General features: G+C 43.7%; 1 long non-coding RNA gene across 1 annotated transcript in view; it reads right to left on the minus strand.

Moving 5' to 3' along the window:
• LOC126997509 (uncharacterized) overlaps nt 1-25,218 on the minus strand; it is a 105,533-nt gene that overhangs the window by 56,801 nt on the left and 23,514 nt on the right. The window contains exon 3 of the long non-coding RNA XR_007752164.1: nt 6,370-6,650. This is a non-coding gene — a long non-coding RNA (uncharacterized LOC126997509). The remainder of the gene's footprint in view (nt 1-6,369; nt 6,651-25,218) is intronic.

Raw genomic sequence — 25,218 nt, forward strand, 5'->3', positions numbered from 1 at the left:
ATCACCCAATGAGGACTGATTAACTGACTGACTAAAGACACAATCCACTCAGTAGTTAAACAAATGTAAAATCAAATTGATATAAAAGAAAAATAACCAACTAAAAAAATGATAGTGAATAAACTGTACTGAAAACAAAAATAAGACGGAATAAAATAAAAAAATAATTGAGTTCGGACACGAGATGGAAAAAAGGGAAAATATAGGAGATCCGAAAGAGAAAACTGGCCCGCCGCTGGAAATGGAAATATAACTGCAAATGTTACAAGAGGAAGGGAGAAACAATGGAGGAATGGAACAGGCTTTGGACGCAACAAAAACAAGCACAGATACACAAACACAGACACACACAAAGGCGATTTTATCATGAAGTACCGCGGGCAAAAAAATATGACAACTCAAAAGATCGAAAATGTAATGGCGAGGACAGCGTTATGCAATCAGAAAAGACAAAACAAGACAAACAAGATAAACTATGGCATAGTAAAAGGAAAATCTATGTACTCTTTTTCGTATTCGGCTCTTCCAATCACGGTTAGAGTCGGGAGTGTCTATTGCCTCCATACTCCTTCTGATTCTCCTGACAGCTCCATCAAGAACCCGGAGCACCACGCACACACTCCCTGCTGACCCTACACTACTCGACGCCACTTCGACAAAATTTTGCTTCAATTGATTTTCTTTTACCTGAGGCACCAACACCACGCCCCTCGCTTCCCATTTCTTCCACTTCCATTAATATACTTTTTTCCTCCTCGCCCTCCCCAAATCCTTCCCTGAACTCCCCCTTGAATATACGTAAAAAAGAAGAAACCGTGGTAATAAAAAACGGAGAAAAAATAAGTGATACACAGCTTCCAGCCCACATCCCTCCCTCTTGCGGGATCAGGTGATGCGTGGAAACGGTTCAACGGTGTATCCTCTTAACCTCTATCGTTGGATGATTATACGGGGAAAATAACAGAACTTTTAGAGTGTAGGAACACTGAGAGATGGGCACGATTTTCCTCCCATGGGACCGAGGCGGCAGATTCAAAGGCATGTCGGTAACGTTAACAAAACTCTACACTTGTGTTTTCCTTTCCCTTCCTCCCAGCAGTAATAGCAACTGTCTCTCACGCCCCAAAAAAACTTCCGGTGCGAGGAATTCCTGTGAGGTCACGCTGCATAACTAAGTGTGAGTGGAGAACTAAACTTAACACTGAGGGTCATATTCTTAAACATTTCGGCTTTCGTATGAGTTTTGGGCATTTCCAGGGGTAATTTCATGGCCAGGGTGGTAGTTTGACAAAGTTTCTGAACCGCGAACGTAAAGCAACACTCATGGGGACGCGTTTAACCCCTTTCTTGGCCTTTATAAATGATTAATATATGAAAAGAAGGCGTCTAAGAACACCGACCTGAGACCTACGCATAAAATATTCCTTGTTTCCTTTACCCATCATGTCAAGAATCCTCCTGTCATTAACGTCCCCAAACTTTGGCCCGCCGTCTCACTGAACAACTCTTTAACTATTCAAATAAAAGAATAGTCACAGATACTTTTGCGCACAAGTTTAACAATAAAGGCCCTTTGTCGACGGGGCAGGTATTCGTTTGGGGTCGCGGGAGCTGGCGGGCGGGAGGAACTCGGCGCGCGCCACTCACTTCGTCTCGCGGCATGAGCAAGAGTGTTTGGCCAGAGTAACAAACTGCTGCTCGCCTGTTTACAAGATAATCCCCGCGCCTTGAAGAATGATATTTAGAGTACTTAACCCGTCCGCTGCGATTGGCACGAATTTCTCCTTCCCTGGTAGCCTGGTAACATATAGTCCCAGGTCTTTCTCTGCCTCTCTGGTGGATAGTGGAGTGTTTCCCATGTGGTACTGGTCTGCTGGATTTCCCCTCCAAGGGTGCATGACTTTCCATTTCTCTTCATTGAATTGTAGTAGCCACTTTTTGTTCCGTTCCTGTAGCTTGGTGATGTCTTCTTGTAGGAAATCCGCAGTCAAGGGGTTAAATCTTATAAAAGTAGAGTACAGGAAATAACAATGTGACTAAATACTTTAAAAAATATCGAGCTCTTTGTCATCCGATTGTCAATTTAAAGTTACCATGCCTCTGTTAAGGATGGGCCAACAGTACAGGAACACACATCATCCACTCACAGAACGTAATAACTGAAGTGATATAAAGAACATTCTTCCACGGATTCAAGGAACGGACGCCGATACGAACTAATGAAGGGACCTATAAACGATGGATCAATACGAACACCTAACACACGCACGCCACTCATTACATAACAATGACTGATATTCCGTTCTCTCAATTATTCAAGAAACGGATATCGAAGTAAAGGAAGACGACGAACCAACAAGAGAAGGCCGCTTTGACAAATTACCTTGAAATCGAAACGTTGCCTTCGGAGCGATATTATGGAGGACAATGAACAAGAGAAGAACGATATGACAAACTACCTTGGGGCCATGCAGTCTTATGAGCGATAAGGAGGAGGACAATGAACGAAGAAGAGAAGAACGCAGGGACAAACTACCTTGGAAGCTTGCGTTGTCTTCGAAGCGATATGAAGGAGGGCAATGAACGAAGAAGAGAGGAACGATATAACAAACTACCTTAGAACCATGCAGTCTTAGGGGCGATAAGGAGGAGGATAACGAACAAAACAAGAGACGAATGCCGTGACAAACTACCGTGAAACCATGCAGTCTTCGGGGCGATAAATAGGAGGATAACGAATAAAACAAGAGACGAACACCGTGACAAACTACCTTGGAACCATGCGCTCTCTTCGGAGCCAAATGAGTCTCGGCCGAAGGAACACCGTGAACGATTGGGCGGCAATGAATTACCTGGGTGTTGGACGATCTCCAAGGCGATAAATGTTCTTCCAGGTCACCGATATAGGGTAAAAAAAGGAAGGTTACTTGTCCCTCACGCCGACCGGAAAACAGAAAAATATAACACTAAGGTCTGGCAGGAAGCATGAGGTGTCGAGTGATAAGGATAAGGAGAAATATGGTGGGTTTTGGTATGGGGTTTTGTTGCTTATCGTTTAGTTCACTTATCGGCCACCAAGGTTAAAAAGAGTAAATGGGAAGTATTATTTATCTTCTCCATGTGTAATATAAAACTGTAGGGCTCATACTAACCAGTTTAACAGTATATTCGATTGTGCATCATTTTCACTAACTAAAAAGAAGATTCAAATTGAGTAAAAACACCCTCGACAGCTGTTAAAAGTCGACTCAACTCTTTCCTTACCTTAAACTAAACTTCAAATAGTTAACAATCACTCGGTAACTGTTCTAAGTCTACATAACTCTTTCACTAACTAAAAATAAGCTTCAAATAGAGTGAACACACCCTGGGCAGCTTTTCAAAGTCCCCACAACTCTCCGCGCTGAGCTACCCACACTTCGCCCCCTTGCAATTAGAGGGACCTGGAAGTCACGTGTTATGAATACATTATTTATCAGCGCCCGAGGAGGAATAAAATAAAAAAAACACGTTGGAGTCTATTAATTATACAGCAATTATAAGTAATGAGAGGTAACGATGTATAGCGTATCCTCAATAATTAATGACACTCAAAACTCGACCCCTTAACAAAAAGAAAAAAAGATATCGCACCAGTATATATATTTCACATTGAGCGTCACTACCAAGGTCCCTGTTGACACTCAGAAATGCTTGCTGTATATTTGCTTTATTTGAGTCCCCCTTTTCAGAATAATTGAAGAAATGTTTTACTTTCACTCTGAGCTCCCGTGAACTTTTATTTTGTCGACGCTAATATAAGGTAGCATGACAAGTATTTTATGTAATGTTTGGTGGTTGTTTCATTGCTAGTGGTTGCTTCATACCTTGTTAAGCGTCCTTGTTACAGCTACTACCCTCACTAAACCCCGTAATATCACCCTCCAATACCTATTTTCGCCAATTTCCCATTCATTCATCATTACCCCATCTTTTTCAAACCTTATAGCAGGACTGTTTTTACTATTACCCTCATACAAAACTTTCCTAAATGACTCCTCTAAACGTATCACCCTCTTGCTATTCATTCTCCTCCTTTTTCGTCCTTGCAGTATAGTATTTTTTTATTCAGTCGTCATCTTTCGCCATATATCTTGTCTATCACCCTTTCTCCATATTTATCATACACCTCGATCAGTTTTCTTACCTATTTTCATCTCTCCCTTCCCATTCATCATTACATATCCCTCTTTCACTATCATCGCTGGCCCTATCTACCTCATGCCTAACCTTTCCTTCACCTCCTCCGTAATATTTTTCCCTCACATCCCCGAACATATTCATATACATTAAAAATTGAAAATGTTATCAATGGAGGGGACTGAAAACGTAAATCAGACAGACAAACACCGCTGAAACAAGACACGGAAGGCGCGGAGGAAGGCAGACACAATCTCCGTTCCTGAAGAGAGCATTTCTTTTCTATTGTTTATACTCGATACATGTGGCTCGGCGCGGCGGACAAAGTGGCTGTTTATGCAGATGACGCCACGCCAGCGCCATCTCTGCGCCGAAGCCTTGGTCGCTCATCCCGTCCCTGTGTGCTGCGAGTCCGTTGAAGTGCTCCAGAGGGTGTCGTGTTGGGAGGCGAGACCCGTTCTACATCTGCCCCTTGAGTACTGGATATCGTTGGCTTGTTTTGAATGAACTGTGGGATCTATAGTCACATTCTTCTGCTGATCATTTTCGCACTACAAATATGCAGTCATTTATCAAGAGAGCGGTATCAAGACAGCTGGACCAAATACGACAACTTCCTTTACGTTTGCATTTGTAGTCGTTGTTAAGGCATCCCACTGCGAGTTTCCTTTTCGTTTTTGCGATTTTCAGCTTTGCCTGCTTGCCCGTCTGTCTTTCTATCTATATCGAGTTGCGTATTTAATTGTGAATCGTCTCCGGAGGGCTTATTGTTTCATCCATGTCTTTGCTTCTAATCGATTGCTTCCACGATATTTTTTTTCTTCTTCTTCGTTCAAGTGCTCTTGTTTCCGGTTACCACATAAGCTTCGTTCACTAGTCTTACCTCCGTCAGGCCTCGGTATATCAACTTTTCTGGCAGTTTTTGTATCACTGGCGCCACTATAGCTTTTACGATATCTTTTTTCTTCTCCGTGTATGTTGTCTTGCTTCCCGTTGCCACATAAGCTTCGTTCACTAGTCTTACCTCCGTCATGCCACAATCTATAAGCTTTCGCGGCAGTTTTCGAATCACCGGCGTCAATGTTTTCCGTCATGGTATAAACACGTCACGGAAGGGCTTCGCTAAAATAAAGAGCTTCCTCATTATAGATTTTTTTTTTTCCGGCCATCACGGGCCATCAAGATTAAGCTGCCTAGTCCAGGTGTCATCATCCGGGAACTAATTACCCCCGGCGAGGTAATCAGGGGTAGTCAGAGCGTAATGGATCCTTCGTTAAAAGTCCTCGGCTTCATCAGAAAAGCGCTTAGAAGGCAATACCTTACCCTTTTCGATACGATGCGCCTCATATCACATATTTTGCCTTAATAGAATTTATATGCAGTTCATTTACTCTTTTCTTCGTTTTCTTCATTTTCTCAGCATAAAATTGACCGACGCCAACAGAGCAGATAATAACATAACCTCATTGCTGCATATTTACCTCGCATGGGTCTAGTGTGGTGGTCATGATGAGGAAGCGCGAGACATGAATCAGAACGCGATATTCGTCCTAGTTCCGGGTTGGGTATGCGGCCTCACCCCTCACACATTCATCACACCTTATTGCGGTTTCTCACTTTCAGGAAGACCGCTGATAACACCTTCATATTACGGTCCCAAATTGAAAGAGGTCGGAAAATTTCAATATTCCCTAACAATATGACATAACCTAAAAATCAAGATAGCAGATCCCAAAAATCAATTACAATTACAATTACGAAAATGAAATAACAATATTATGGCGTGCAGAAGGATAGCAAGACATGGTAATTTTAGTGGGCTAATATTGTTTTTTTTTAAAGTAATGGAAGCGACTAATCTAAACCCATTTGAAGTGCATTCACCATTTAGGATCAAGTCCACACTTTTATATGTAAAAGGTAGAGCATCAATTATCATACAAACCAAAATGTTATGCATTATTACAGCATGCCAGTAACTCATGATATCTAGTCACGATAGTAATGTTCCACTACCTTCAGTCAAAATTATCCTCAGTGTCATATACCACCGCGTGTGCGTGGAAGTGAAGCAATGACTGACTGACGAGACAGACAAGGCCGACACAGAAAGGGCAGAGCAATGTGCAACAAGAACGAACCTTACATTCAGAGAAAAGAGCAATGAATAGTAAGGAGCCAGACACTTACCGTGCATCTCACTGAGAATGGCCGCGGGCGAGCGATGCTTCGAGTGATGGTGATGGTGGTGGTGGTGGTGGCGATGGTCGTTGAGTCTTACTCCCTGCAGGCAATAGGCACGTCTGCCATGTCCGTCACATTTTGTTATAGTTGACATGCACCGTGTTCTTCATGTCTTTATTACGATTCACCACACTTCACTCACACCGGGTCACTCACTTTGTGGCGGCCACGATGTTTCTTGAAAAAACAATGAATGTCATTCCGGGTCCGTCCATCAGTTGCATCTGCTGAAGACCGAAAAAGAAAAGAGCATTATTCAATTTATGTTTAATGCTTTGATTTTTATGACGCAAACCTAACGCCCATTACTACAGCAGGAGCCGTGCAAAGCAATCAAAACAACACGGCTTAAATATAATTCCGTGTGACGATATATTGCAAATATATAAATATAAATATATATATATATATATATATTTATATTTATATATATATATATATATATATATATATATATATATATATATATATATATATATATATATATATATATATATATATATATATATATATATATATATATATATATATATATATATATATATATATATATATATATATATATATATATATATATATATATATATATATATATATATATATATATATATATATATATATATATATATATATATATATATATATATATATATATATATATATATATATATATATATATATATATATATATATATATATATATGTAATAGTTCCAGTAGCAAAACACGCAGCGGGCGGGAGTCGCGGCGCCGCGGCCATTAACACAGGTGCAGGGAATGGCCCGCCGCCCGGGCCTGTGGGAGGCACGCGGCCGCCGTGTGTAACAACGAGTAGATAATGGCTCTCCAAGCCTCACTAACAAGCCGCGGCGAGATAAAGGCAGCCCACACACCTAAGTGTAATTATTTGAATCTTTCCTTTTGCATGATCAACATACACTGTGTCCCTGCTATTCAGTTTGTTATATTTAGCTGTATTCCTCACAAATTACCTGATAGTGCCAATAAAGCTACGATATGGATGTGTATTTATCAATTGTATCCTGGAAAAGAATGAAAAGAGAGAACATCGGTCAGTTGTGCTTTTAATATCACCTGCCGCTCACCGCACCTGCTGGCCACGCTCACGCGTGTAATAATAAAAATGATGGTAATGATAATGATAATAATAATAATAATAATAATAATAATAATAATAATAATAATAATAATAATAATAATAATAATAATAATAATAATAATAATAATAATAATAATAATAATAATAATAATAATAATAATAATAATAATAATAATAATAATAATAATAATAATAATAATAATAATCCATGTCACTGTAATATTTAATTGAATACAACAGTTTTGGCTTAACAAATGGGAAAAAATGCATCTGGTAAATAATATAGCTGCGTGTAATTAATGTGCATCCCATACCATTAATACATTAATGTGTAGTAGCCTTGACCTTCTGTACGGACGCAGGCCCACAACGCCTCACCACATCCCACGTCGAGGCGCTGGCTGGCGGCACCGACGCCTCCACAACACTCCTTTAGTGAAACCACTTCTCTTCCACTCCAGCACCTCCCTCCCCCCTCCACTCTACCTCCATTTCCTGTTTCTATTCATCCCTTTCATCTTTCCTGTCCTTCCTTCCTCTCTTCTCCTCCCCTCGCTCTCGCTCTCCAGACTGTCCCGCTCACCCCTCTCCGCCACCACTCAGCCTCTCCCTCGCACCTGCCCTGCTATTTACCGCGCCATTAGCACCAGACTCACGGCGCCGCTGCGGCCTGTATAATTATGACGGGCGATGCTATACCCCTAATTGTGGCTTAGCGCGAAAACTCGACATTTAAAATTTTCCTTTGCGTCGGACACTCTGCCCTAAAGCGTTGCCTTGCAGATTAATGTTGTTAATGACACGCGTTCTTTACTAGGCTTACCTGAATATGTTGTAGAGAAAATTAATTTGTTATGTTTCAAGGTCCCAGCAATGCATTGTGAATTGACGTGAAACAAAGACGCTTTTTCCATCATTTTATAATTCGTCATCTGTCCGCTATTACTTTTACATTATTGGTGTCGCTCGTGATGAATACCGTCCCTTCCCATTATGCATATGTGAGCTTCCATTTACCTCTTTTGGCCTTGTGTACTTTGCTCCGTGGGCGTAAAAAATGATACTACGGCTCTGAAATCCCCTCCCTGCTGTTTCCTCTCATATTACGAAATGGAAGGAGGGAAAATGAAGAGGGGAGAGGAGAGGGAGCGAAAGGGGAAAAAAGAGGAGAGGAGGGGAGGGAAAGGGAAGGGATGGTATGGAAAGGAAAGGGAAGGGAGGGGATGGTAGGGAACGGGAAAGGAAGGGAAGGGAAGGGAAGGGAAGGGAAGGGAAGGGAAGGGAAGGGAAGGGAAGGGAAAAAGGAAAGAAAATGTAATGAAAGAGAAGGGGAGAAAAAAGAATGGAGAGAGTTATGTGATATAGAACTTGAGTGTAAATTCAGGGAAAATTTTGGAAAAAAAAAATACTTGAAAAATAAAGAACAAGAGAGAGAGAGAGAGAGAGAGAGAGAGAGAGAGAGAGAGAGAGAGAGAGAGAGAGAGAGAGAGAGAGAGAGAGAGAAAATGGCTACAGAAGGAAACAGATAAGCCAGCACGCACACACATATACACACAAAACAAAAAAGACGGCGGAGGTGGTAATAGCTTCGTGTTTCCCTAATGGTCTCATCAAGCAGTCTGATGCACCGGGATGACTCGACTCGGACGGCGTTGGAAGATAAAAAGCAAAAGCGTGGGCGTGGATTGACAATGTGTAACGCCAGACAAGACTCACTTTATGGATTACAACTTTAATGCCTCCTATCAAGCGTAATTTCCATTCAGCTGTTAGTTCTAGTGCAAAGTGATGCATTTTGGTGATGGCAGTTCATAAAAATACAGATCAGTAAACTTAATAAACCATAATACTGGAGCTAGACAGTATACGTTTCCAGGGTTAATAAATTGAAGTCTTGCAGGTATAGAAAATATATGTAAAAGTATGTAATATATATGTTCTAGTTTCAGAAAAATAATATATAGAAAAGTATACACACAAATGATCTAAAGACCTAATCTTGCAGTAATTACTCAGTGTTACAGTAAAAGGAGTTTGAAGACCTTTGTTAAACAGAGTTCCGGTTCAGTCTTTCTTCTCTGCTGTTTACTCTGCTTTTCCAACTTCCTCCTCCTCCTCCTCCTCGTACAATTCCTCCTCCTCCTCCTCCTCCTCCTCCTCCTCCTCCTCCTCCTCCTCCTCCTCCTCCTCCTCCTTCCTCCCCTCTCCTCATCTTTCTCCTCCCCCTCTCGTTCTCCTTTCAAAACAAAACCCATACTCACTATTTACTTAATTTTCTTCTCCATTCAGAGCCAATATCCGTCCAGAATGAGGGAAGGTGAGTGCGAGTGAAGAAAGCAGAAGTGGGGACGGAGCGGAGAACGCGAGGCGAAGGGAAAGGGAACTGAACACAAGGTCACGGGAAAACTATGGAAGATCACGACCAATGAAGTGTGAGGTAAACGGAAAGACCCGGAGCGAGGGAGAGAAAGAGGTCACAAACGCGTACAAAGTTGGTGAATAATTCGCATATAATGAAGGATAAATCAATGCGGGGAATAAATTAAGTACTTCAAGAACCTCTGATCGGTACGTGACATGTTTGAGCGGTTTTGCTTTTCTTCTTAACTGAGTTTTGTGTGAAATGATTTAGTTCTGTTCTTTTCTTGTTTTCTTAAGTTTCGCCGAACGATCCTCAGTTCTCCAGGACCCCGAACGCAGGCTGTACATTTTCCCCTCGACTGGAGAAGGGTACATCAACTCCCCGGAGTGTATCGAGAAAGAGGAAGACGTTAAAGCAAGACAGAATACTTGGAAACGCTTCATGCATCGTGTGCGAGGCGCCCTCAGACCACTCCCTCAAGACTCGCGTAGCATTAATCACGTCTTCTCAATGCCCTCACGACCCTGCCCCCCAAGACGCTGGAAGGGGCGAGGGAAAGACCCACACACACTCATTTCCGATGCAGAAGGTTCTCCGGCTTTCCTCTCTAGCTGTCAGCGCCAGACGTAGCCTTGGTCGCCTGGTATTCTCATCTCAATATCAAAGTCTTCAGCGAACTAAGAACGGGGAAGCGGAGGCCGACTTCTTATCCTCGGCCTCACTGTCTCTATACACGTGCACTTGATAGAAAATTTCTTGTATCGTCTACGTAGGTTTCCCATCAGCCATATTTTCCAACCCAACTCATCGTATATAATGGAAATGGAATGGTTAACATCATACTTATGCTATCGACCCCATCCCTGATACAAACTTACACATACATATACAGAACACAGAGTAGGTTGTGAAGCAAAGGGCGCCGGGAAATACTTTTGTTATGACACACTGCTGCATTTTTTACAGACGAAGGAAAACAATACAGCCAGCGAGACGTACCCAAAAGAACGTGAGAGGTTTACGATTGTCGTGGGTACAGGTAGAAGGAAAATTACCAGGCTAGACGGAAAGACGGACGACAGGCGAAAAATGAGATGAGTAAGGATAGAAGGAAAAGTTTGCCAGGATTCCAGAAAGCCGCCTAAACAAACTGTAATTGGCCCTGACACCAGAGACTATATAGGCGGATAATGATATCACGGGGACCTCGATAAGGACCGCACATGTTTCTGGCGAGCAGTATCGGGGAGAACAAACCCCGCCGGCACACACACACACACGGCGGACATGCGGCAAGGTCAAGGCAGTGCCACTTGTTTGCCTACCCGCCGCCCTGGATCAAGTATGGAGGCGGGCGGCGTGTAGCAGATCAAAGAAAGGATTTTGCCCAACATTATTAGCCTCGTCTGACAAGGGGTATTATACGAGCTGCTGTTGATCCAATTTCTGGCTAGAGAAAAAACTATGAAAGTTTTGTTGCGAGATACACACTGAGCAGCTGAGGATCAAAGGAGAAACATTACAGAGTCGAGAACGATGCCATTCCTCCTCCCGCTGCGACTCAGAACTCAGAAGTTTGGAGGAATTTGGCGACATGACTTCAAGAAGACTGCTTTTTACAAAACCTGTTAGCATCATGGGCGGTTATGTGCATCTGTGTATTATTATCTGCATTATTATCTAGCATCAGCTTTATGAATCACAGCTCTAAGAGACACTTAAAACATTTAATTCAACAGCATAAAGACTCAGGTAACCCCCCGAAACATTTATCGCCTACAAAGTGATCAGCAGAAGATTATTCAGTGAGGTTTCCAAAAGAGAGGCACTAAATTCCAAAAGACTGTGAGCTACGGGCAAAGAACTACTTGGTGGGACGCGAAAAAGTCTACGGGTACAGCCAGCCATATTTACATTACTCGACGGTTTCAGGGCGGACAATGCGAACACCCCAGTATTGGACCATTAATTCTTCCTCTGTTTGCTGTTACACTTCGTTAACCACTCAACGCGAAGAAAGATACAAGATGCTTGCTAATTCGCTTCGTTTACTTCTCGCGTCTTAGAAGGAAAATAACTATAATTAGAGGACCCTTTCCCTCTTTTTCTACTGTCTCTCTCTTTCTAATTCTCTCTCTCTCTCTCTCTCTCTCTCTCTCTCTCTCTCTCTCTCTCTCTCTCTCTCTCCCATGGACCCTCACCTAATGACCGTGAGACCCTACACTCCGTTTTTCACTTCCACAACATCACGCAGAGTAAACAGGAATATGGTAATAATCCAACATAACAAAGCAGCGTTAATATTAGTGGCAATAAAAGTTAAGAGGGAATGAAGGGGTCGTGCGTCGGTTGGTTACCTGGCTCTCAACTACTAAAGGTGAGGTCATAAATTTTCTTATTATTTTCAGTAACGTGAGAGGGAGTAAAAGGGAAACTTTAAACCAGCTACTACTGCATCTCACGCCATATTTACTCTCTCAGTCTTTCCCTTATCATATCGCTCCCTTCCTGATTAACTCACTCCCTTCCCACTATCCAACGCACCAACTCACTCACTCTATCTTACTAACACATTCCCTTCGTTTCTCATTCACTCTCTCACTCACTCGCTATCGCACTCGCTCGCCAATAAATTGGTTGAAGTTTTATAAGATCGGCTCCCAATCAGTAACTATCAGCAAATTAACTTAAAAGGCTCTACATTCCATAAGTAGTTGAAGTATTCTGTTCGACATACGGATTGAGTTAGAGACAAAGGTTAACATTATCATAGAAGGAAGGAATTCGGACTGATGGGATATATACTATGAAAAAATAATGTATTGGTGAAAAATAGCTAAGAAACACAAGGATAAAGATAGAAAAGGGACAAGAAGACGAAAGAAAAAATGGGATATGGAGGTATAGGTGCAAAACGAAGAGAGAATAGAGAGAAAAGCAACAGTTAAACAGGCCGAGAAGAGAGAAGAATGAAACACACAAACAAACACACACACCCACGGCCACACAGAAATTAGTTACAGAAAGGAAGCGACTCAAATGAAGACTAATGAAGGATAAATGACACTTTGAAAAATTAACCCGGTGATAAAATTTCGGGACTGACGACAGACGAAAAAAGAGGGAAAGGAATGAACGCGATAAATTGCATGAGGAAATTCACGTCTCCAATTGGCGTTTAAGTTTACAATTTGCGAAGGTCAGAAAAAAATGGCGGAAAAAAGACAATCAACAGAAATAAAACAAGCACGGCGAAAGGGAGAAAGGGGAAACTGTAAAGAAAGGAAAGGAGGTAATGGCGTGGAGAACTGAGGAAGGGAGGAAAGGAGAAGGAGGAACAAGGGGACGAAAGTGGTGAGGCGAGATGGCGAAGTAAATCGTGTGTGAAAATGATGAAGAGAGACCCAAAGATAAAAGAGTAGACAGAGGATGAAGAGGAAGAAGAAGAGAAGAATGAAGACGAGATGGGGAAAGGGAAAGGTAGGGGAAGGGACGGAAAAAGAAGCAGTAGTAATAGCAGTAGTAGGAAGAGTATAAACGTGGTGGTAATAGAAGTAATAGTCGTAGTAATGATGGAAACATTAATAGTAGTAAAAGATTTAGTTAGGTAATTGGTAAAGGATGTATAAAGTAACCAGTTAAAGGGGAATTCAGCTCTAAAAAAATACGCTGCCTCCTGACTTCCCAATTATATATTAACAAAAAATCATTAACTTCTTTATTACTTTCCTTTCAAAGACGATATACAAGCTGCCTCCAACTTGCCTTCCCTTCCCAAAAGTTATGAGCCGCCTTAAACTTTTTCTCTCCAGCAGACCAGTCCCTCTCTCCCTCCCTCTCTCTCCCCTTTCTCTTTCACTCACCGTCTCTTTCACCGTCTCTCACCGTCTCACTCTCACCGTTTCACTTTCACCGTCTCTCTCTCACTGTCTCATACTCGCTCTCACTCATAGTAACCAAGCATGAACGTTTAACCCAGCTGTTAGGCCTCGCAGTTTCACAGAGCCTCTTAAATTTATCAGTCCTTAACCCTCTTCAGCCCCCCCCCTTCTACACACTTGACAGCCACCCATTCTCTGCGACACTCAGATGATCCGGCCATTCATACAAAGCCGTAAACTAACTCAAGACGAGGAGCACGAGGACCTTCCCGCCTCCTCACCCGCTTCTCTGCACAAAAGGGTAACATATGGCAGGTGACGCGCCGTCCTTCAATTATATACAAGCTGTCCTGATCCAGCGTGCTTTGATGTTGCACTACTCCATTAGAGGTTTAAATGCCAAGGGTAACAGCTTTAACCAGGGATAAGGAGTGGTGTTAGGTCCTGAGTGACAGCCATCCCTTTAAAGGCCATTTAGAGCAACGTTATATGCCGGGAAAGCCTTCTTAACGGCGGACAGCTTTCGAATGGGACTTCTCGTAAAAAAACAAATTGACCAATAATCTCTAGTCTTATCTAATCAGAGTGTTGATTTGCCGGATCTTTAAGGATTGCTAAAAAGATCTCCTAAGAAAGCAATCCTCGTATTCTCGAAAAAAATGTTGTAAACGTATGTCAGTGAAGTAAATGAATATATAAACGAATGAAATATCCTTGGCAAATGGATACAGATAGGTAGACAGACAAACTAAAAGATCTAGATAAATACATAAGAAAAATACAGGGACAGGCTGATCGACGAATAAGTAGACAGACACCCAAAGAAAGGCAGAGATGATGGCAATGGACACAGAACACATGGGATGCCACCGTCCTTTTACAGCGAGTCAAGTCTGCCGCTGCTGCTCTTCACATCCGCCGCCGCCACCACCTACACGACGCCCCTCGGGACCCGGTGCAGAGCAGACGGCGGAGAATCAACTTTTCTTATCACTTCTTCACTCTTAAAGCTGTCCACCTCTTGGCTCCGTGTATACAAAGTCTTATCTGCTCCCAAAAAGTAAAGAGCAACATTATCTCTAAATTTCCCTGGACTTAACTCTTGTAGGATAGGTAAATGCAACTCCCCACGTGACTGTATGTGCTGGCGAGGCCTTGAGGCAGCACGGGGCAGCGGACGAGAAGGCGAGGTCCGTGTAGCTCCTTTGCCACGGGAAGGGGGCAGGGTGACTGTCCTCGTAAAGGTGAGAGACCACTTTCTGACTCCTCGGACCCGGATTATGAGCTACCCTTCCTTGTTTAAGCGAACTTATAGCCTCTTGACGCAGGCGGAGTGTCCTTGAGCCCCTTCTCCCAGGCTGAAGAGGAGTGTTTTCCTGATAAAGTCGACGTGTTATTTATAATTGGGTGTCGTAACGAGCTAGAGTGGATCATTACAACGCGGGGCACACCTGACGAGCCGCCCCTTCCTGCCATAAGCCATTCTCGCAGGTATGGCGCTGGATAGACACCTCAGTTTCTCCAAAAGGCCAAGCAGGCGTTTGTCGGGATTCGTTAAAGAAAAGGAGGAAAGGAGAAGACATCACAGCAACAGCGGGACACGTGACAGAGACAAAGAGAAACAATTAAGACGAGTAAGACACAAACCTACAGCCGGACACACAAACAAAAACAGAAGAGAAAACAGTGAAATCCCAAGTGTTCCAAGACAAACTGAGTAAAACGTGAACTTAAAACAGAAAAAAAATAATAAGTGGAATATGCTTTAAATGTAACGCGATGCAAAATAAAAATATAAAAAAGTGCAAAAGACCTGAAACATTATTGAAGGAAAAAGAAGTCATCCAAATCCAAAACGAACAATCAAAGAGAAGGAAAAGAAATAAAAAAGGAAGAGAAGGAGGAGGAAAGAAAACACCAACCAACACAACGATAAAAAAGACCTCCAATTCACTCAGAGAAATTAACTCGGAAAAAAATAGAAAAAGAAAATGAAAAAAAAATACTCGTAAAAAAAGCTTTAAGGAGTCGAGGCTTTGGGGGTGGCAGAGGGGGGGGGGAGGTAGAGAAGGAGGATGGTGTGGTTGAAGGAGGAGGAGGAGGAGGAGGAGAAATGACGATGGAGATAGAGTGGTGTGGTTGTTGTTATTGGTGGTGGCTGTGGTGATGGTGGTGGTGTGGATAGTAAGGTTGGAAGAGGAATGTATTGCTAGGAGTGGAAATTGTGATTGTGGTTGTGGGGTTGTGGTGGTGATGGTGGCTGTAGTTATGGAGGAAAAAGTCGGGATGGTGGTGGTAGTTGTGGTGGTGATGTAGGATGAGGAGGTGAGGGAGAGAGAGTGGGGTTGAAGAATGGGGAATGTGGGAGAAAGGGGTGAGGGAGGAGAGGGGTGCTAAGTAAGGGGAGGGGAGTTTCTGTGATTGTAGAGATGGTGGTGGTGGTGGTTGTGAGGTAGGAGAGGGTGGTGGTAGTGTCAAAGGCTGGGGAGAGAGACAGAGGGGGAATGTGGGGTGAAAGGGGTGAGAGAGGAGTGGGGTACTAGGTAAGGAGAGGGGAGTTTCTGTGATTGCAGAGATGGTGGTGGTGGTGGTGGTGGTGGTGGTTGTGAGGTAGGAGAGGGTGGTGGTGGTGTTAAAGGCAGGAGAGAGAGAGAGGGGGGGAATGTGGGGTGAAAGGGGTGAGGGAGGAGTAGGGTGCTAGATGGAGGGAGGGGAGGGGAGTACACCGCTGCCTGCCTCGCCGCCTGCCGCGCCCATGCAGGCTCGGTAAGGTTGAGTGCTTTGCTGCGCTAAGAGGATTACATTTCCAATACAAACAGCCAACGAGGTGTGCGTGAACAGCGGCTTTCACCGGACACCCTCCTCCGCCCGTACGCAGGTGTCTGACAGCTATGGGGCGTTCCTTTAACACTGCAGCCGTCGCCATTTCTCGGCATCCGCAAACTACACAGTATACACTATTTTTTTCAGTATTTAACAAGGTACAATAGGTGGCTTAATTTCCTCTTGATAAACGGAAACAATCAATACAACTTTCATTATCGGCATCAGAAAAGTGCAACAGCATATTCGCTTTTTTTTTTTTTTTACTATTTGACAAGGTACAATTTCTGCCTCCATTTCCTCTTGATCAATGAAAACAACAAGTATGTCCTTTATTTGTATATACTCATTTCTGTCTCTGATGTTGCTATGAGTAAATGATGTTAGGAAAGTAAAGATAAACGATAAAAAATAAGAAATAAAGTTAATTCTCGTACCCCAATGGTTAATCTAGGTCAGAGATTCCTCCCTACTCTCCCTGTGCTCCCGAGGGCATAGGGAGAGGGAGGGAAGCGCGTGGTCCATTACTTACCACACACAAAAAAAGGGAGAAAAAAACAACCCCAGCAAAGCAAGTTAGACCCTTCCCCTAGAGTGTAGTTCTTCCCTGGAGGACAAACAAAAACATGAAAAAACATATTCACAGGTTATTGGGTTCACTTTTCCTGTACCCGAAATAGATGTGATTACTTTGCTTCCACGACAGAAAAGAGAGAATCTATCCCAACCATCATGTCTTCGGGAAAACGACAAAGCAACTGCCATTAAGTTCGTGTTAGCCTCATCTTCAAAACAGGCACACAGAGACAGAGACAGACGCAGAGACAGATACATAGAGAGACAGAAGGATTGAAAAAAAAAGACAGATGGATAGTTTGACAAAAGAGAAAAAGACAAACGTATCGACAGTATAAAAAAAAAAGGACGGTCAGAACAGCAATCATTCAACGGGGCAGACAAACAGACGTACGGATACGATGACAAACAAACAGACAGAGAAAGACAGATAGATAGTCAGACAAAAGAGGAAAGGGACAAACGCATCGACAGCCAAACAAAAAAGGCCATGAGAGCAATCACTCAGCCAGAAAGACGAACAATAACCAGAAACACACAGAGGAAGCCTTTATCGCGTTTCCATTGGTCCCACGTACTTCACACACATCCACGGCCTGCCAACCTGACCACCTCTGCGCCAGGCTCCATCCCTCTCCCCGGTGAGTGGAAGGAAGCGCGGAAAAGGAAGAGGAGGCGGCGGCAGCAGAGAAGGCATCACGGTTAAGTCAATTAGGGTGGAGCAGGCACGCAGGAAGGCTTCAGGCAAGAGAACGGGTTTCATGCAGGCTTCGTACGGGTTGATGGAATAGCTTCCCTCCCTTCCCCTTCTCTTCTCCTTCATTGGAGCGTAGATAGGGTGAAGTTATCTTACGCACACACACACGCTGCTTCCTCCCTGAACCCATCCGTAGCTACACGTTCCCCATCCCTTCACACACAGACACACGCACACGCACACACACGGAGGGGAGGACACCGCTATCAACGTGGTGATCTCTGCGTTGCTAATCAAGAGAACAAATGCGACTCGTGACTCGGCGAGCGGAGAGTCTTTGTTTTGAGTTTCCGTCCCTGAGAATGGCGTGATTGAACCCTCGACGCACCTGTCCCTCCAACAATGTGTCCATGGGGCCCTAAATGATTGCTTGTTTATGTCTCCTGCATCCGCCGGGCAGCCGAAGGTAAGACTAATATCAAGCCATTATTCTTGTACGTTTTGAATGTCATGAAGTATCTGGGAGTTTCATTCTCTTCAATGTAACGAAGATGCAGTGGCTCTGATATCAAGAAGTTACCTGGTCTCGTTATCCGTGTAAGGGATGGGGAGGTAAGGGATGGGAAGGGAAGGGAAGGGAAGAGAAGGGAAGGGAAGGGAAGGGAAGGGAAGGGAAGGGAAGGGCAGCAAAAGGAAAGAAACGGTAAAGGAAGGAAACGGAAGGAAAGGATAGGAAACGGAAAGGAAAGGAAACGAAAAGAATGGAAAGGAAGGGAACGGAAGGGAAGGAAGGGAAAGGAAAGGAAAGCAAAGGAAAGAACAGTAAAGGAAAGGAAAGAACAGGAAAGAAAAGAAAAGAAAAGAAAAGAAAAGAAAAGGAAAGAGAAGGGAAAGGAAGGGAAGGGACGGGAGCTCATGTCCATCACACACTGTTTCGACGCATAGCTTCTCTTCTCATTTACGTGCGGCGTCGTGTATCGGCTTTCCCCGCTGCCGACTCGATGCTGCATTGTAGATAAAGTTCAGGCTTTTTTTCCTTCCTCCATTGTACCGTCGAGCCACCCTTCGCCGCGATGACTTTTTCCCTAAAGATGCGGAACACGAATGGCGGGGGGGGGGGGAGAGAGAGAGAGAGAGAGAGAGAGAGAGAGAGAGAGAGAGAGAGAGAGAGAGAGAGAGAGAGAGAGAGAGAGAGAGAGAGAGAGAGAGAGAGAGAGAGAGAGAGAGAGAGAGAGGAGGGTAGACAGACAGGTAGACGGACAAGACACACGGAGACAGAGAATAAAGATTTGATCCATTATGTCAGAAAAAAAGAAAAAGACCAAAGAAAGAGACACATGAAAGATATAATTGATTATGTCCAAAACTTTTAGAGAAACAAAGTAGGAAATTAAATAACTATACACAATTATAGCGTGAAGAGCATTAGAGAGGTTCGAGATAAAAGAACATAAAAATAAGACGAGGAAAAAGACAAATATGAGAAAATACGATAAAATGGGAAGAAAAGAAAGGAGAGGAAAGGCAGACAGACACAGGCTAATTAAGAAGATACAAGATGGAACGGACGAGAAAGAAAATATCAAGAGGAGGAGGAGGAAAGGAGGCAATAAATAAAGAGAGAACGACAGAAAAACAGAAAGAGAGGAGGAGAGAAAGAGAGAGATTAAGAAGAGACAAAGAGAAATAAAGATAGGAAGAACGAGAAATTAATATGTTTGCTTTAGTGGAAAATGGGCAATACATTAGCAGAGGGAAGGAAAGAGAGGAAAGGAAAAAGAGGAAAACGAAGACGAGAGAGAGAATACACGTCAAAAGGAAACGAGGAAGGAAAAGCAACGAAAAAAAAAAAAACAATGAAAGAAATAAAAACAAAAGGAGGAACAAAACGAGGACACAAAGGGACACGAAAGAGAGATAGAGGATGGACGAAAAAACAGATATACGAAAGGAGAACAAAGAAGTGAATGGAAGAGTGAAAAGAAATGAAACTGAGACACAAATTAGCGAAAAAATAGGACTAGGAAACTGAGGCGAGGAAAAAAACCGGGACAAAGAAAGACGGAATGACGGACAGAGAATAACAACACACACACAAACAAGGACGCAGAGAAAGCAAAAATGACAGGAAAGAAAGAGAGAAAGTGCTCCCCCCTCACCACTATTCTTTCCTTCCCCCCCCCCCCTCCCCCCGAACCACCACCACCACCACGACAACTCCAACAAACGTACGAAAAGAATAGATCATCAAGAGAAGTTCACGAGAGTCCACGCACTCAAAACTCAGCCAGGGGGCAAGTCAGCGGGATACGAACGGGGGTGCTGCGGCATGAGAGACGAACCCATACGACAACCAGCCATAAAAATCCTTCTCCCACTTCCTTGATCACCCGTTAACTCTCTCCGCACACTCATGGTAGATTGGGTCAAGTAATTATCGGAAGGGAGGTGAAAAGATAAACGTAACATAATGAGAGAAGGAAAAAAATCACCGCTGCTGCCGGTTCTGGTAAATGAAAAATGACACCTAATTATTTCCCTTATTGCTGATGCTTTTCCTGTTTACGTTGCTGGAATGAAAAGAAAGAGAGATGAAGAAGAGAGAGGAAGCATAAGGGGAACAGAGAAAGAGATGATTGATGTATGGAAGAGATAAGAACGGAGAGAAGGGATGAGAAGGGAAGGGAAAGGAAGGGATGAGAAGGAAAGGGAAAGGAAGGGAAGGGAAGGGAAGGGAAGGGAAGGGAAGGGAAGGGAACGGAAGGGAAGGGAAGGGAAGGGAAGGGATGAGAAAGAAAGGAAGAAAAATAAAGACGAGAGAGGCAGCATAAAGGGAAAAGAGAAAGGGATAACGGATGTAGGGAAGGGAAGGGAAGGGAAGGGAAGGGAAGGGAAGGGAAGGGAATGAAAAGGAAAGGAATGACAAAGAAGGGAAGAGAAGAGAATGAAAGGGAAAGAACGGAAAAAAATGAAACGGAAGAAGAAAAAAATGAAAACGAAATGAAAGCAAGAAAAAAGGAAAAAGAAAAAGATGAGAGGGAAAAGAGGTGAATCTCTAGTTTGAAACAGGTTTACGTTCACTGGAAAGGTAGCAGTAAAAGAGATCAGTGCTTTTTAGAGGTTCCCATGAAGGCAGAGAGGGAGCAGATTCTGAACATTTTTGAGAACACGAAACTCGACTGACCACGGGACGCACCTGGCGATGAAAAACTAATTACCTGGAAAATTAAAATCGCAGGTAAGTAGTGGAGTCAAATGATTATACCTGCGAGAGAGAGAGAGAGAGAGAGAGAGAGAGAGAGAGAGAGAGAGAGAGAGAGAGAGAGAGAGAGAGAGAGAGAGAGAGAGAGAGAGAGAGAGAGAGAGAGAATTATGCTCTATTACGTCAAAAAAAAAATACCTGAAGTCTTTCATTCCCTTCCCCGTTCATCTTTCCTCCCAGCCTTTCCAACTCCAAGTCCTTCCTGTCCTCTCCTCCCACTTTCCCTCTCGTACCTTCCTCTCCTCCCACTCTCTCCCTTGCCCTCCATCCTAACGGCCTTCCTCGCCATTTCTCTGCCCTCCCAAGAGACATATTCCGGTTTTAATCCATACACATCGGGGTCTCTCACTCCCCCACGCGGCCCAAGGGAAGGTGACTCGCTGCGGCCCGGCCCAGGACATGAAACCTACAGAGGGGTGGACTGAAGCTTCTGGGTGGACCTGGCGGGACGGTGCATAGGGTTGAGGAATAATGTGATCGTGTGCTTTTGAGGATGAGCGTCTGTTTGTGTGCTTAAGGAGTTTCTAGAGATCTTGTATGGCCGGTTTTGAAAGAAGAAAAGGTGTTGATGTCATATTTTCGAGATGGTAAGGGATTCAAGTAGAGTGGCCCCAATCAAGTTATCGTAAGGATGTGCGTGTGTTTGTGTGCTTCAGGAGTTTCTAGAGATTTTATATGGCCGGTTTTGAAAGAAGAAAAGGTGTTGATGTCATAATTTCGAGACGGAAAGGAATTCATTAGAGTGGCCCCAATCAGGTTATCGTAAGGATGTGCGTGTGTTTGTGTGTTTCAGGAGTCTCTAGATACCTTATACGGCGGTTTCAAAAGAGGGATACGAGGCGCAGATGTCATAATTTTAAGACAGTCTCCTCGCAAGTTATATTTCCTGTCGCCTCAAATGTCCTTCCTCACCGGTATGGGATGGGATGGGACGCATAAAAGTGATGACTCTTTCCTTAACCCTCCTATCAATTCCCCTACATGGCGCTTCCCTCCTCTTCTGGCCCGCCCTTCCCTCACTAAGGTAGCCGCCCCTCCTCATCCTGCCCCTGACAGTTTAATTACGAGGTCTGCTGGCGCCACACCCTCCTGCCCTCCCTGCCCCTTCCTTCCGCCCCTTCACCCTCCTCCCCTGCCTCTCCCTCGGCCTTCGTCACCCACGGGAAGGGCGCCAAGGGGTTATGTAAAGCTTTTGATGAGGGCAGGTAGCTTGATCAAGGCCACTGAACGACGGGGGGTGTTAACGACTGGAAGTGTTGTGTTACTTTTGTTGCTGTTGTTAGGGTCTCCGCATGAATCTTTTTGGACATAGTTGAGGACACAAGGATATAAGGAACGTGTCAGGAGATGCAGTGTTATTAAATGAAGTATCTCGAGGGTTAAAAAATCAAAAGAATAGTAAGATTCTGATAAAAATGAATGAAGAATGAAGAAACGGATAAGAATGACGGTGGAGTTCATACTTGACAGATTCAATAATGTCTGGAGGTAAAAGAATGTAAACCTTTACACTTGCATGGAGTATCAGTGATGGTGTTGAGTTCCCTACACGGACAAGCTTCAGGATCGCATGTTAAGTGGCCATACAGGAACCCGGAAATAAAGAAATCGTACGAATGCCTGTAATAGAAAGGAAGTTCTCACGTCACGAACTTGATAGCGTATTGATGAAAGGAGGAACTACCCATGTGTACTTTATCTTATTGCTGATGTTTCTCGTATTTACGTTACTGGAAGGAAAATAAAGAAAGTAAGAAAATAAAGCAGCATAAACGGAAAAGAGAATGGGATGATAGAAGTAGGGGAGAGATAAGGGAAGGGAAGGAAAGGGAAGGGAAGGGAAGGGAAGAGAAGGGAAGGGAAGGGAAGGGAAGGGAAAGTAAGGGAAAGGGAGGGATGGGAAAGGGAGGGAAGGGATGGGATGGGAAGGGAAGGGAAGGGAAGGGGAATGAAAGAAAAGGGAAGGGAAGAGAAAGAGAGGAAAAGAAACGATCAACAGAAGAGATACATGCGCAAGCTTCGTGAATTCTGAGCTTGATGTACGATGAGGTAAGAAGAGAAGGAGCCTTTTGGTTTTCTGATGTGGCTGCATATTCTTGTCTTAATTGATGATACGCCTCTTCTCTCTACAATCAGACACGAAATAGAACAAAAGCCGAATGGAAAAGACTAGAAAAGAGGAACCATTTGTTTACATTTGCAAGGCGTCAATAAAAAAAAAAGGTATATAGACAAACCCTCGTGAGTCGTGTCCTGGGCGAGTGCGTGGTGATGGTGGTGGTGGACGTCAACGTCTGTTATATAAGTAAGCGAACATGACAGAACGGCTGCACCCCCTCTCTATACTCCCCTTCTCTCCCCCTCGTTTTTTTTTTTTTTTTAAACAAAGGAGGCAGCTCAAGGGCACAAAAAAAGGAAACAATTATATATTTTTTTCCTTCCACGTCAAACAGTGCACAGACCAATCAGAAAACAATCCAATCCCTTTTCATTTCCACTTATTTCCTTATTCTCGTATTTAAAAGTGCTATGATCAGTTCGGTAAAGTAAGCAAAATGACAAAACGGCTGCACCCCTTCTCTATACTCCCCTTTTCTTCCCTCTCGTGTTCTCTTCGACGCCAAACAGTGTACAGAACAAACAGAAAACAATCCAATCCCTTTTCATTTCCATTTATTTCCTTATTCTCCTATTTAAAAGTGCTATGATCAGTTCGGTAAAGTAAACAAGATAACATAACGGCTGCACCTCCTCTCTATACATCCTTTTTCTCCCCTTCGTGTTCCCTTCGACGTCAAACAGTGCACAAAACAAACCGACAACAAATCCACTCTTTTTCATATTTACACACTTCCTTATTCTCGTATTTAAAAGCGCTATAATCATTTCGGTAAAGCGGCCGCCTCTCCCGTGCTGGGATCGAGCCCCACCATTCATCAAGGGATCAAAATGAGTGTAGTGAGCTGTGTGATCAGACTCGCTGCCCTCTACTGGTGCCTTCATATGTCAGCGTTGGGCGTTTCCATGGCGTTCAGTGCGTCACATCCACAATTTGTACCCTCGTTTCGTTGTCATATCTTTGTGGAGAATGACAGTTGACTCCCAAGCGGCCCTGTACTTAATATATAACTAATGCAAATAGGCTAATGTAACTAATATGTCAGTGCTCGTCGTATGAGTGGGGTTCAGTGCGTCACATCAAATATTTTTACCCTCGTTTCGTTCCCATAGCTTAGCGGAGACTGACAGTGGACTCCCAAGCGACCCTATACCCAATACATACAACTAATACGTCCTATGTCATTTTTAGTGGGTGTCATGGATGATTTACCAGGTTTCTTTGTACGATAACTTGATTGGGAGCACTCTACTTGATTCCCTACACCCACAACGTAATATAGTACCTCTGATCCACCGTCCACACCACCACCACTATCACCACAAACACAACCAGCGACTATAAGCTCTCCCTCGTAATCTACTAGCTCATCATTGTTACTTCCGCCTCCTTGACAACTTCCTTTCGTGGCCGCTGCTCCAAGTGCCTAATTCACCTCGCCTTCCTACCTCTCTCGCTACATCCCTGTACACCTCCCTCCCTCCCTTCCTTCCTTCTGCCCGCTGACTGCCACTTACTCACTCACTCGCTCAATCAGGCCACTCATTCAATTTAGCCACGGGGTTAAGTTCGTTACGAGGCACTTCCACCCCTCTGCCTCTTATGACTCCACCAATTATAACTTCCACCTTTGGCTACTGTGGTGGCGGCAGAGAGGTCCACCCCCATCGCCACCACCTCCATCTCTATTCCCATACCAACCTTCCCCGCCCGCCACTTTCCCGTCATATCCGCCCGCCATACGCCAACGCTATTCCTACTTCCTACGTGTTCTGGCAAAGGTCTCGTGCTGCCATCAGTGTTTTACTACTTCGGCCCCGTCATGAGAAACTACCGTAGAGAAAATCGTAAAATAATGTTAATATTCAGAGCCTTCCGGTAAAATGAATGCCCTTGTTTAAGAAATAGTTTGCATTTCGAAGTTATTGTTTTGAAAGTGTCGTGAATTTTCGTTGA

Source organism: Eriocheir sinensis, chromosome 12, assembly GCF_024679095.1.
Source record: "Eriocheir sinensis breed Jianghai 21 chromosome 12, ASM2467909v1, whole genome shotgun sequence".
NCBI lineage: Eukaryota > Metazoa > Arthropoda > Malacostraca > Decapoda > Varunidae > Eriocheir > Eriocheir sinensis.